The following is a 14,399-nucleotide window of genomic DNA, read 5'->3' on the forward strand; positions in this document are numbered from 1 at the left end:
TATTATTAAGTTATATATGCATATATATTGTACATATATACATACACATACACACATACACACACATACATATATACATATGTATATATGATATATATGTATATATATTAATCATACAGGTTGTCTTGGTTAGCTTTAGTTGTCAGTTTAACAGACCTAAGAACAGAAAACCTCGACTGAGAAATTACCTCCATTGGATTGACCTGTGAACATGTTTGTGGGTCATATTATTCTGCTAACTGATGTAGGAGATCTCAGAAGACAGTGGGAGGTACCATCCATAGGTAGATGTGGCCTGAACTCTGTATGTGTGTGTGTGTGTACAAAATTATTGAGAAAGGGGGCATTATCATACTACAATTGTGCCTTTATCTAATTCTGTTTTTAGCTTATGTTTTATATATTTTGAAACTTTGTATTAGGTATACAGTGTCTAAGATTAATATTTTTTCTGATAGGTTAATGCCCTTTCATTGTGAAATGATTACTCCAAAGTCTATTTTTACTGTTGAATCTACATTGCTTTCTTTGTCCTTAAAGTGTATTACTTTGTGTATTTTTTCCCATCTTTAGAGTACAGCCAGGCAGTGGTGGCACACGCCTTTAGTTCCAGCACTTGGGAGGCAGAGGTAGGTGGATTTCTGAGTATGAGGCCAGCCTGGTCTATAGAGTGAGCTCCAGGACAGCCAGGACTATAGAGAGAAATCCTGCCTCATAAAACAAAACAAAACAAAACAAAACAAGGCAAAACATAAAAAAGAGAGAGTTTTAATGTTTATCTTGGTATTTAAACTATTTAAAATATTGTTACTTACTGTTATATTTTAGCATGAATAATTATTACAATGACTTTAAGCTCATGCATCTGTGCCAGGCATACTTGTGTATTACTTTAATCCCAGCACTCCAAAGAAGAAGCAGGCAGATCTGGGAGTTCAAGTCCAGTCTGACATATACAGTGAGTTCCAGGAAAGTCAGAGATACATGGTACAATACTGTTTCAAAAACAAATAAGCAAGCAAATACCAACTTGCTCATTATTATCTTATAATCTTATAAATCAGCAATCTATGCATGCTGGGCTGTATCCCCTGCAAAGAGTTCTATGTTCTTGGTCAATATGCTGGCCAGGCTTATCTCTGGATTTTCAGAGGAATAATTTTTCTCACATGTGTTTGCATTTTCTCATTCTTTTATACTGGAAGGTCAGAAGTCCTTGTTTCTTACTCATTGCCAAGCCTGCAAGGTCATTAGCTTCTTGGGGCTTTCTAAAACATTTACATTGTAACTATCTTCATCTCAAACCAATGACCTAACATGTTTTCTCACACTTCAATCTCAGTGAATTCCTATTTTGCCAGAAGCTTTACAATGATTACTGATTTTAAGTATTCTTGTGATTAGATTATAAGCATTTCAACAATACCTTTGTCTTACTTACTGTGTACCATGCATGTCCACTAATGACAAAGGAATACAAGTAAAGTCACATTGTTACATATCAGCTGTAACACTCAGGGTGAGACCTCTTTGGAGAGGATATTTACTGCTGCCAACCACAAACAGTAGTTAACTGGTTCTTTGATTTTTAAGAAAAGTTGATAATCTTTGCCTTTGACTTGGGTGATTATATCTTTTACATTTAATATAGTTATCTATATTAATGTGTTTTATACAATAATCCTGTTATTAGTGTCTTATTTGCTATTTTTCTGGTTTTGTTTTTTTATTTGTATGATTTTATTTTCTAAATATAATTGAGGTTTAAATTATACTTCCATATAACTCTGTCTTTCTATTTCAGTGGCTGCTTGAGGTACCACCATTAAATGATAGTGTAAAATTTTACCTTCAATGGAAATCTTATGTTGTAAATCCCTGCTCTGACTTAGTACCATTTCTGTCATCCATTTCACTATCATATGCTACAATCTCTAAATTAATAGTGTTATTATTTTTATTAAAACATTTAGGTAATATCTTTAGATATTTATTTAAATATTTTATATAAAATTAAATATTTATTCAATATTAAAGATTTATACAAAAAATAAATATTTATACAAATTTATATACATAGTGCACCACAGGGAAGGCGAGAATCCACTACTAATTTAAGAAATTCTCAGATGGATTACACACACACACACACACACACACACACACACACACAATGTTATAGTTTAATAGAGGGAGGGAGGACTGATTTTGTAGCAGAGTAGAGTTGGGTTATGTGGCTCCAGCTTGTGACACTGGAACAAAGGAACATAGAGATTTACCCCACACCTTCTGCTAGGAGGAGACAAAGAAGCAAACAATAAAGCTGTCTGCCTCCAGCCACCAGATAAATAAAGGACAGAATTACAAATCTGATTTAATGGTTTTTAAGGATAGAAGAAAATAAACAGATTTTGTCTGAGCCACTTGGGGATTTCTTCCTGTGGTTTGAAGCTGATACAAAGAGCTTAAGATGAGAGGCAGAGAACCAGATGGTAGGTGCAGCAGATAAGAAATGATTCAAGTCATGTAAAAGTCTTGCCAGGACAATTTCTCGGGATCTTTGAATGTGGTCGACATGGGATTTCTGGGAATTGTCAGTGTAGTATGATGAAAATTAGAGCCTATAAATAGGCTTATGCAGTAAGCATAAGGAAATTTAAGGTTAATTATATAAATAATTTAGGCCTTGATCTCATGAAGGGCAGGGCAGGGGACAGCAAAAGCACTGTCTCATTGGTTAATATTTGTTTAGATTGCTTTATTTGCTTTGAATTATTTTATTTATCAAAGTGAGTGTGACTATGAGTTTGGTGGTTATATTAAAATTCCTCTGGGAGAGACATCAAGCTAAACGTTCAATGAATCCTGGTTACTGGACCAAGGACATGTTATATTGAAGAAAGGTTCTTTTGAAGAAAGGTTTTGCATTTGTGTTGACAGGAAAGGAGAATAGGCTCTGGACCTCTTCCAGAGTGATATGGATCAGATATGACAGGAGGAGACCCCCCCGAAGAACTATAAAAGTTTAAGAAAATCAAACAGGACATGTAAAGATTCATCATGCCATTTTTCATATGGCATAGGTGAACACTCATTACAATTGGTTATTGATAAAACTAACTCATAAAAAAAGACAGCTGTCTTTTACCTGCTCAAAAAGGAGCAGAATTTCATCCTTAACTGATCTGGGCAACCTGTATAATCCATGTGGAAGTCTTAATAGTATTAAAATTTTGGTTGTGGGATTCATATACTGTAGAATGTACAGCTCTGACAAGATTCATCTGCTAGAACTCTGAACTGGCCTGCTGTTCCAGCCCCCTGCTTTCTGATGCTGTCCAGAGACTTGATTCTAGAACTGCCTTAGAATTGCTACAGATTCCAACTTTTGAGAGGGATCCAGTCAGAACTGGAATGTTAGTTGTGTATCATTCTTTATAATTCACAAGATTGTTATGCTTTTGTTCACTTTATGTCTGAGAGAAAAGGTTTTGTTCTTTTTCTTTTGACAGCAAAGGTGAGATGTAGGGGTGGTTCTGATGCTCTGATCAGGAATGGATGCTGAAGGTCCTGATCCCCTATTAGTTCTTGATTGATCAATAAAGATGCTAATGGCTGGGTAGAAGAGGTGGGACTTCCAGTTTTCTGCAGGCAGGCTAGAAGATACAAGAGAGGAGAAAGGGATTCCCTATGCTTTGGAGGGAGAAAGGGCCACCAGCCATGTGAGATCTTAGGTGGAGTGGCCATTGGCCACTTCCCCAATTGTGCCTGTGGTAGCAGAACAGAGATTAGAAACACAACTAAGCTAAGGGCAGATTTAGGGTGCTGAGCTAGGGCTGAAGGTAACTGAGCAACTAACATTGAGGGCAGATTTAGAGGTGTTGAGCTGGCAGTGAAAAGAAGGGCCTACTAGCTGAGCAAGGTTTAGAAGAGCCCAGCCATTGAGCTAAAGCATATTAAAAATAAGTTAATGCATGTGTATGTTTCATCCATGGATCCAGGGTGGCTCCTAGACAGGGAATAGTAGCGTAGTTTGCCCAAAGCTTAAAGTGGGTAGTAGAAACAGTATGCTACATATCTATATATTTATATAATAGTCATATTTGCTTTATCTCTCTAATTGTACCATTTCTTTCCATTGCTCTATATTTTCCAGTATCTTTTTCTTTTACTTTGTAGGACTTTAAAAATTATTCATGTGAAATAATAGCTCTTTGGGGATGTATTCTTTCAATTTTGTGTGTCTGGAAAAGTATATTACCTTCATTTTCTTTTTTTTTTCTTTCCCTCTTAACACTATTTGATACCACTCTTTTTTTATTAGATATTTTCATTATTTATATGCCATATGATTTCTCCTTTCCCAGTTTCCCCTCCAAAACAAAACAAAACAAAAAACAAGAACAAACTCCTGTTATCTCCCCCTCCCATCTTCATGTTCTTAAAAAGATATTTTTCCTGAGTAATCTTTATGTTTTCACTTTACTATTTTCTCCTGTCTTTCTCATTATTATGCCTCTGTATAGAATGTGAACAACTCTAAATATTTTAATGACTTTATTTCTCCTTTACTTACTTTGGTAACTTCAGTTGTAGTGAAACTGTTTATAATTTTCTTATTGTTTATTGTACTTTGTACTTGTTGATAATCTTGAGTATACAGACTTAGTCTGCATGAATGTTTTAAAGATCTCAGCCACTATTTCTTTAAATATTTTTGTATCACACACATCTTTTAAATTATCTGTAATCATAACTTTTCTTTGATTTTTCAAAAATCTTTTTATTCCTTTTAGATTCATGTAATTTTAAAAGCTCTTGTATATTCAGATGCATTTATTTTTTTCTTTTAAAACATCTAATTCGTCTTTGGTGCTATACACTATAGGTTTCATCTCAGAAATCTGGGTTTTTCATGTCTGGTAATCTTTCTTTGGATGGTAGGCATTGTAATTTTACCTTTGCTATATGGTGTCTTGTCTAGATTTTTATCCCTTAAACTATTATTGATTGTCATTCTTGGAGAATTAATTTACTGGAAACAATTTGATTTTTCATTGCTGCTTTTCAAGATTTGTTGGGAATTCTCTAAAGATCTGGAAATTTCTGTACACTGTGTTTCTTTGCAATTCTGTTAAGTGACCCCTAGTTGCCTTATCTTTCTACAATCTATTTCTTAACCCTTGAATTTGAATAGGCCACAGGGTTCTTCTTTCATTCTCCTTCTTTACACCATTATGTAAATGCTATCACAAATCAGTGAGCAGAGGCCATCCTAGGATTTACTCAGACTCTATTTGGCTTCAGTGTCTGATGTAGTTGGGATGCATTCTAGTTTATATGCTGCAACATGATGCTAGTGGGGCTGTGAGGTGAGGTCAGCTGGGAATCATATGCATTAGGGTAATGGCCTTCATGCATGAATTAATGCTGTTATCAAGCATGTGTTTCTTACTGTCGAAATAGTGTCCTTATAAAAGAGAAAATGTAGTTGGAATAAGTATGGCCTCAGAGGCTCATAGATTTGAATGCTTAGGGAGTGGTGCTATTTGAAAGGATTAGTAGAAGCAGCCTTGTTGGAGGAAGCATGTCAGAGAGGGTGAGTTAGTGGTTGTAGAAGCCCAAGCCAACCTGGCTCAGAGATTCCCTGTTTCCTGCTATCTGTGGATCTGGATGTTGAACTCTCAGCTCCTTGTCCAGCATCACGTCTGCCTGCAAGCTGTCATTCTTCCTATTATGCTGGTAATAGACTAAATCTCTGAAACTGTAAGCAAGCCACACTTAAATGCTTTCCTTTGTAAGAGTTGTGGTAGTCGTGGTGTCTCTTTATAGCAATAGAACATTGACTAAGACAGTGAGCTTAATATCTTTTTTGTTTTCTCTCCCTCTCTAGTTCTTACTTGTCTCTTTGTCCTACTTTAATTTTATTTATTTATTTATTTATTTATTTATTTATTTATTTTACTATGAAGTGATTCAGCACAAAGAACTTTATTTAAAGGACAACCTCTGGATACAGAACTTTCTAGGTTCTAGGGCTTTGAGAAAGAAATTTCTATTGTTTGTAAATTACTCCATTATTTGACAGTCTGTTGTAGCAGACTATTGAAGACACTCTTGTTTATTTACTCATGTCCCAGGCTCTGACATTTTATATTTATTAATTTTATTACTTGTGTACCTTTTCATTATAGAATATAAATTCAGTGTCAGGTATTTCACAGCTTCAGAGATTCAAAACAAACAAACAAAAACAAACAAACCTAACTTCTTCTAGAACCAATCACCAGCAGGCTTCACATCAACCTCTCATTTTATCCAAACATTTTATAACATAAAAAACAAACAAACAAAACAACAACAACCAAAAAAAAAAAAACCAAACAAACTGTTCTGTGGTGAAATGAACTTAAGGGTTTGGGCAGTTGTTGTGGTTTTCATTGCATAGTTATAAGAAATATAATTTTAAAATAATTTTCCCATCTTGATTAAAAACTTCATTTGGTATGTTACTCAACTCTCATTGAAAATATTTATCTCATTGTTTGCAAGAATATTTTTTATATGTTTAAATTTGTTGCAGAAAAATTATATTCTGGATATTGTAGGATATACTGGGATTATACTGTTTGGGAAGCAAATAGAAATCTTATTTATACTATAGTTTAATAATGAAGAAGCAGTATCAGTATTTCATTATTTATGATAATTATATCAATTATAACATACTGATATGTATAGAGGTAGATATGTATACAGTATTCAGAAAAACTAAAGTATTTCATCACAGCAGCCAGAGGACCAGAATAATCATTTCATCTTGCTTTCTGAGACTTTAATTATTAATGTTTGAAGAAATTATTAATGCAGTATACAACATCTTTGTTGTTAGCTTCCATGGATCTCTATTTATGTGTTTCCCTGTGGAAGGATAATAAATACTATCCAAGGAGCTCAAATGGGAAGGATGGTTCCTAAGAATGAATACAGTTTTTAAAGTGTTTATATTAGAATTCAAGAAAAACAGTACATATAGTTCAAGGCAAACTGCTGAATACTATTAAATATCCACTGGAAATACTGTCAGGAAAGAGAACATTTTCATGATCACATTGCAACTGCCTTGGGCCCTTGGAGAAATAGGACACTAACAAAATTCATACAGTAGTAATGATGAACACAGCCCTGGAACCAAATGTGTGTAGGCCAATTTCCATTAATTAATAACTATGTGATGCTGTTTCAAACTCTCATTTTTCCAAACTTAGAAAGTATTGATGACATACTTAAAACGTTTGGGACAGTGCTTCCTATATGTGGTCTCAATATTTACTAGCATTTGTTGTAGGGAGCCCCAGGGAGTGGAGTCCTGACTGAATGTTGAGTTGTTGACAAGAGCATTGCCCCATTAAGGATGCTAGCAAAGCTCTCCTAGAGAATCCAAGCATGAGGATTAATGAATGATTCATCAGTGTGGAAAGATTTGCATCTGAGAGTTCCTCCTCCTATGTGTTTACACCCTGAGGCTGTTCCCCTATGAAAAGCTCCTACAGAGACTAGCTAACCCCTCCCATGGGTATTTATCTAATAAATAACGGAAGTTCTAGGTTGTAGCAGTGCACCATCTGACTCCAGTTTCACTGTCCTTGTGTCTGTATTTTCTTTATTCCCTTGCCACAACTAGCCAGGTCCCAAGCTCCATGGGATATGGCAATTTGTGTGTTTAAAATAACAATTTTTTTCCTGGTAACTTAATTTCTATATCTCAGATTTCCTACCCACAGAATGCTTGACAGAGAGAACAGAGATAGTCACACAGCCTTGGATTTGATAGAAAATATGGCTAAGAACAAAATAAGAAGTGGGTATATAGGGCTCCTATGCTAGTGCCAGTTTGTTATAGTACAAAGTTGGATCAGGGAGAAATGAGCCCTACAGAATGTTAAATAGGGTATATCCAATACAAATAATTACTAACAATGACAAAAGAGTAACATGGGCCACAAGGAAACTCTCTATAGTACACTAGGACTGGGGAAAAGTTCCTAACAATGTACAATTGTGAAGTGATTCAGGCTATCATTATTAAGAGTATGGTTTCTTCTACTGGTTAGTAGATGACTCAGTTTTACACCCTAATTTAGAGTTACTGAGCAAACACTAATCAGGACTTTGGAATGTATGTGGTTATAAGCATGATCAGTTGGTGGTCCAGTGGCCTTCCTAACTTGTAGGCCTGCTTCATGTAGTAACCCAATGCTAGTAAAATCAAGAGGTCCTATTATTAGGTTTGTTGCTTGAAACTTTCCTTTCTCTTTTTTATCATAAGTCAGAGGCTGGGCAATTGTAGAGGAGTTCATTTTGGGTCTCTGGCTGCTGGCAGTGTTCCACAGGATACCCTGGCATCTATACCACTGACCCATCAACATTGTAAAACATGGGGAAAACCTTCCCTTCTCTTATATCCCCTGAGTACCCTTTACATGAACTTCAGTCTTGCTTACATTAACTTGTTTAAAAAGGTGATCAACAAGTACATTGCTTGCCACAGAGTATGTATTAGAAAGTACATTTATGGAAGAAAGGCAATAGACTGATTACTGGCTCACTGACATGTGGTGATACAGTGTTGAATAAGACAGGATGCGGGTGGGTTTCAACGTCAAGATTTAGGAAATATTTAAAAAGGCTTTGAAGTGAGAAACAAATCTAATAAAAATAACATTTGGATAAGAAATTTCTTAGTAGGGTATTTCTTTATTCTAGAGACAGCATTCTTGATTCTAAGGTGTTTAAGAAAGAAACTTTTACTGTTTTCTCTATAACATTTTCTAAATCATAGTTTAAAAGAATGAGACCCAAACATTTCTAACTTTGGAAGAAAAAAAATAGTTTTTACCACACTAAATTTCCATGTTGCCCAAAGGGCATAATCATGATTAGAGTGTTTCCAGGATAGCCTGTTTTCTTTCTGTATAAATTGTGCACTTTATCTCACTCCCACATCATAAATCTAGGATTACATTTTAATCTTCAGGACACATCCCATCTCAAAACGTTCAAGTAAAACTGGTACATTAAACCCGCTAAGAGATTTAGTTGTTTAGATGTGTTTTCTGGGGCAGAGCAATGAGGCTTTTAAGCTTTTCAGAGAATAGTGGCAGTTCAAAGTTTATTACACACCTAACCAAAAGACAGAGACATGGGTTAGAGTCTGACTTCAAGTCTAAGCAAAAGCTTTGCAGGATTCTTCACTTTATGTAAGTGCAACTGAAGCTGAGAGAAATACCAGAGGTGGTGCCCTAGTGACTCTAGCTAGCACAGGCATCCAAGAAGGCTGAGCTGGCTAAAGAATCTTTCTGTAGTTGGAAAGATATTTTGAGACATGTGCAGATTAATTATTTCTCCTTTTATCTGAAATCTTCATTAAGTTTTGAAGAATGAATTCTCACTGACTCTGCCAGAGGTCACTGTGGTTTGGATATGCTCAACCCAGGGAGCATATTAGGAGGTGTGGCCCTGTTGGAGTAGGTGTGTCACTGTGGGTGTGGGATTTAAAACCCTCATCATTTGGAAGTCAGTATTCTGCTAGCAGCCTTCAAATTAAGATGTAGAACTCTCAGCTTCTTCTTTACCATGCCTGCCTGGATGCTGCCATGTTCCTGCCTTGATGATAATGGACAGACCCTCTGAGCTTGTAAGGCACCCCCAATTAAGTGTTGTACTTATAAGAGATACCTTGGTCATGGCCTCTCTTCACACGAATAAAACCCTAAATAAGACAGTTACTAATGACTAAAGGACATTAAACATGGCAGGTTGTTGCCAGTAAAGGGGAATATCATCTTATACTTCTCTGTTCTCAAGAGATTAGTTCAACAAATAGATTGATGTTTTATTTTCTTCCAAATAACATAGATGATATACATTATCAAGACAGTCACAGGTTTCAGATTCAGGAAACTCTAATACTCAAATAGATTAAATCTAGTAGATATGACATACATGCAGTTAAGTACAACCTAATATATGGAACAAAAAGATTCTGACCACCCTACAACCATAATATATGGAACAAAAAGATTCTGACTACCCTATAGCGTATTCACATTTGCATCCCAACACATTTAGATCCCACCCTGGGACAGTCGTGTGCCCACATTATAAATTTCACAGTCAAGTGCAAATTCATAAATCCTCATTTGCACACAAAGACAATCTTAGAGTTTTCTGTGAGAAACTCTGTAGATGCTATTTCAATGTTCTGTTGGCCTTGGTCTTGTAAAGTTTCACCTGCCAATGTGTAGCCTAGGAGTGCTTCATTCTGGTGGTGTAACTGTCAGGATTTCTCCCAGTGCCATGCTCCATCCTCCCCAGAAAGTTGCCATCCAGCTTGCATATGCTCTAATAACATTAGAAACTCCCTTCTGGTAGAAGGGAGAACTGGTAGAACTTCCTCTGGAAGAAGGAGTGATGATAATTGGATTTTATTTTTTACCAAGAAGTTGTACATTGCCCCTGCCCATTATTTTCAAGTCTTAGGGGAAAAATCTGATTTTAAATGTATAAAAAGACTATATAGATAATAGAACATATGGATAAAAGTAGCCTCCTAACCTCAGGCTTCTGAAATTTGACCTCCACTACAGCTATTGCTTCTATAGCTGGATAAGGTGTGAGAGGTTCTCTCCTTGCAAATGAATCTCCAGTTAACTGGCGTGCCTCTCTGCAGTTAGCAAAGCATTAAGGACATGAACGTACTGAACAAAGAGAGGATCACTACAGTGAATTCTGTTATCTTTCACTTTATATATATTCACACATCTATCTTACATAGTTAGATACATATATGATGTATTTTACTTTATTAATAAGATGATGATACTTTTTATATCCATGGGAGACTTGATTCTAGGATTTCCTATAGATAGTTAAATCTGAAAGAGCTCAAATTTTTTGTACAAAACTTTATAGTATCTATATTCTATCTGTCACATCTTCCAATATATTTTATACCACCTCTAGATTTTCCTATAGTTCCCAGGATATGTAAGTATTCTGAAACAAGTAGCTTACTACTGTTTGGAGAATAACCACAAGAAAAAAGGATGTGCAGTTTGTGCTATTTTCCATATAATTGTCCTTACATTCAGTTGAGATGAACTGATTTTCTTTTGTCTTATTGACATGGTCTTATTCTGTAGCTCTAGAACCCTGAAATTTACTATGCATTATAAGGTGGTTTCAAACTCATGGAAATCCTCCTTTCTTAGTATTTCAAGTGCTGGGATTATAGGTGTGAGCTGCTATACCTGGTTCCTCACATAGCATATATTTGATTCACAATTAGCTAAATCCCCAGATGTGGAAACCACAGGCACAGATGAATAATTAAGCTATCTTCTGAGACGTTCTTACATGCCTGGAATTTGTACAACACAATATATGTGGCTATATTTAATAAATCTATTCTTCCAGTGACCTTTGAGTTGCTCATGTTTTATTTTGTTTTTTTTTTTTCCTTTATTTGACAACAATTTATTATGGCATCTGCTGTGGTTTGAATATGATTTGCCCATGGAAATGGCACTATTAGGTGGTTTGGCCTTATTAGAGGAGGTCTAGCCTTGTTAGAGGAAGTGTGTCACTCTGGAGGTAGGGCTTTGAGGTTTTATGTATGTGCTCAAGTCTGACCAATGTGATCAGGACCCTCTTCCTGGCTGCCTGCAGTAGACAGACTCCTCCTGGCTGCCTTTGGATCAAGACATAGAACTCTTGGCTTTTCTAGTACCATGTCTGCCTGGACTCTGTCATGCTTCTCACCATGTTAATGGACTGAGCCAGCCAGCCCCAAGTAAATGTTTTTCTTTAAAAAAGTTATCTTGTTCATGTTGTCTCTTCACAACATTGAATCCCTAACTAAAACATCTATAAAGTACTACAAGAGACAATTCTAAAAGTTCTCCCCCAAATGTGGCAAGTGTTTAAGAACTAAAAATCCTAATTGCTTCATTTCATTAGCATATATTGTACACATGCATCAAACTATAATCCTGTACCTTATAATTATGCACAATTATTATATCAATTGTAAAATTCATAGATAACTAGAAAAGTTTTCTATTTTCTTTATAATAATAAAATATAATACATATAATAAGATAAAACAAAATCTAACACATTGAAATTAGAAAAAACAAACAAACAGAAGGAAAAGTTCCCAAAACACACAAGAAATAAAGACCGACTTGTTCATGCACTCAGAAATCCCATGAAAACACTAGACTAGAATCCATAAAATATGCTCATAGTCCCCGGTACAGACCAGTGCAGGCCCTGTTCTTACTGCCTCAGTCTCTGAGTTTAATGTGCTTTGATTATGTTGATTTAGAGGACATTGTATATTTAGTGTCTCTCATCCCCTATGACTTTTACTTTCTTCCTGCCTTTTATTCCACAGGGTTTCCTGAGCCATGAGGGGAGAGATGTAATGAAGATATTCAGTTTAGTGTTGAGAATTCCAAGTTCTTTCACTCTCTGCAGTGTCTAGCTGTGAGTCTCTGTATTTGTTCACATCTGCTCCAGGAGGAAGCTTCTCAGATGTTCTCTATTCCTCAGTGTATATTTCTGGGTTTATAAAAAAAAAATAAGTAAAAGGAATGTCTGTAGGTATGTGGACTTATGTCTAAATGTTCAGTTCAATTCATTGATAAATGTGTCTGTTTTTGTGCCAAAACCATTTGGTGTTTATTGTTGTAGCTCTGTACTACAACTTGAAATTGGGACATCCAGCAGTTTATTTTATTATTCAGTATTGTGCTAGCAATCCTGGCTCTTTTTTTTTTCTTTGTTTGTTGTTTTTTGTTGTTGTTGTTTCATTTTTTTGTTTTTCATATGAAGTTGAATATTGTCCTTCTAGGTCTGTGAAGAATTGTGTTAGAATTTTAATGGGTATTGCATTGAATTTGTAGGTTGGTTTTGGTAGGATGGCCATTTTTATCATGTTACTCTTACAAATCTGTGAGCATGGGAGATCTTTCCATTTTCTGATATCTTATTCAATTTTTTTCTTCAAAGACTTGAAATTTTTAATAATACATGTCTTTTGCTTAGTTAAAATTACACTAAGATATTTTATATTATTTTTTAGGCCATTGTGAGTGGTGTTTGTCATTTGTATAAAGAATTGCCACTGATTTTTGAGGGTTTCCAAGCAGAAATTCCAGGTACAGTTATGCATACTGTCATGTCATCTGCAAATAAAATATGTTGACATCTTTCTTTCTATTTCTTCAACTGTCCTAAAGCACTAGCTAAAGCTTCAAGCACTGTATTGAGTAAGTATGGTGAGTGCAGTCTTGCTTCATTTCTGATTTTGGTGAAATTACTTACAGTTTCTCTCCATTTAAGTTGATGTCAGCTACAGGCTTACTGTAAACTGCCTTTATTATGTTGAGGTATGTCCCTTATATAACTAATTTCTCCAGGACTATTAAAATATAGGGGTTTTAGATTTTGTCAAAGGCCTTTTCTGTAGCTAATGATATGATCTTGTGGTTGTTTTTCTTTCAGTTTATTTATATTTGTGGTTTACATTTATAAGTTTACATTTATAAGTGTTGAAATATCCCTGCATCTCTGAGATGAAGATCATGGTAGGTGATGTTTTGATGTGTTCTAGAATGTATTTCAAGTATTTATTGAGAATTTTTGCATCTATATTCACAAGGGAAACTGGCCTGTAATTCTCTTTCTTTGTAGGGTCTTTATATGGTTGGGGTACCAAAGCAAATTTGGTTTCATGAAATGAATTCAGCAATGTTCCTGCTGTTCTTATTTTTGCAACAATTTGAGGAGTATTCACATTAAATCTTCGAAATTTAGTAGAATTATGGACTAAAACCATCTCAACTTGGATTTTTTTATTTTGTTTTGGGGTTGGGAGATTTAAATGGCTATTATTATTTTATTAGGAGTTATAAGTCTGTTTAAATTGCTTAGCTGATTTTCATTCAACTTTGATAAGTGGTATGTGTTAAGACAATTACCAGTTTCTTTTTTGAGATTTTAATTTAGTGAAGTACATGTTTTTAAATTTAAATTCACTGAATATTCTTGGTGTCTGTTGTTAGGTCCCCTGTCATTTCTAAATTTGTTCATTTGGGTATTCTTCCTTCATTTTGTAGTTAATTTGAAGAAGGATCTTATGGATTTTCTAAAAGAACCAATTCTTTGTTTCATTGATTCTTTGCACTTCTTTTTTATTTTCCATTTTCAGACAAAGTTTGATTATTTCTTTCTATCTACTTTTTTTGGATGCGATTTCTTTTCTAAAGCTTTCAGGTATACTGTTATGTTACAGGTATGAGATAGCTCCAATTGTTTTTTTTTTTTTTTTT

The sequence above is a fragment of the Mastomys coucha genome, unplaced genomic scaffold (genome assembly GCF_008632895.1).
Source record: "Mastomys coucha isolate ucsf_1 unplaced genomic scaffold, UCSF_Mcou_1 pScaffold18, whole genome shotgun sequence".
Taxonomy (NCBI): Eukaryota; Metazoa; Chordata; class Mammalia; order Rodentia; family Muridae; genus Mastomys; species Mastomys coucha.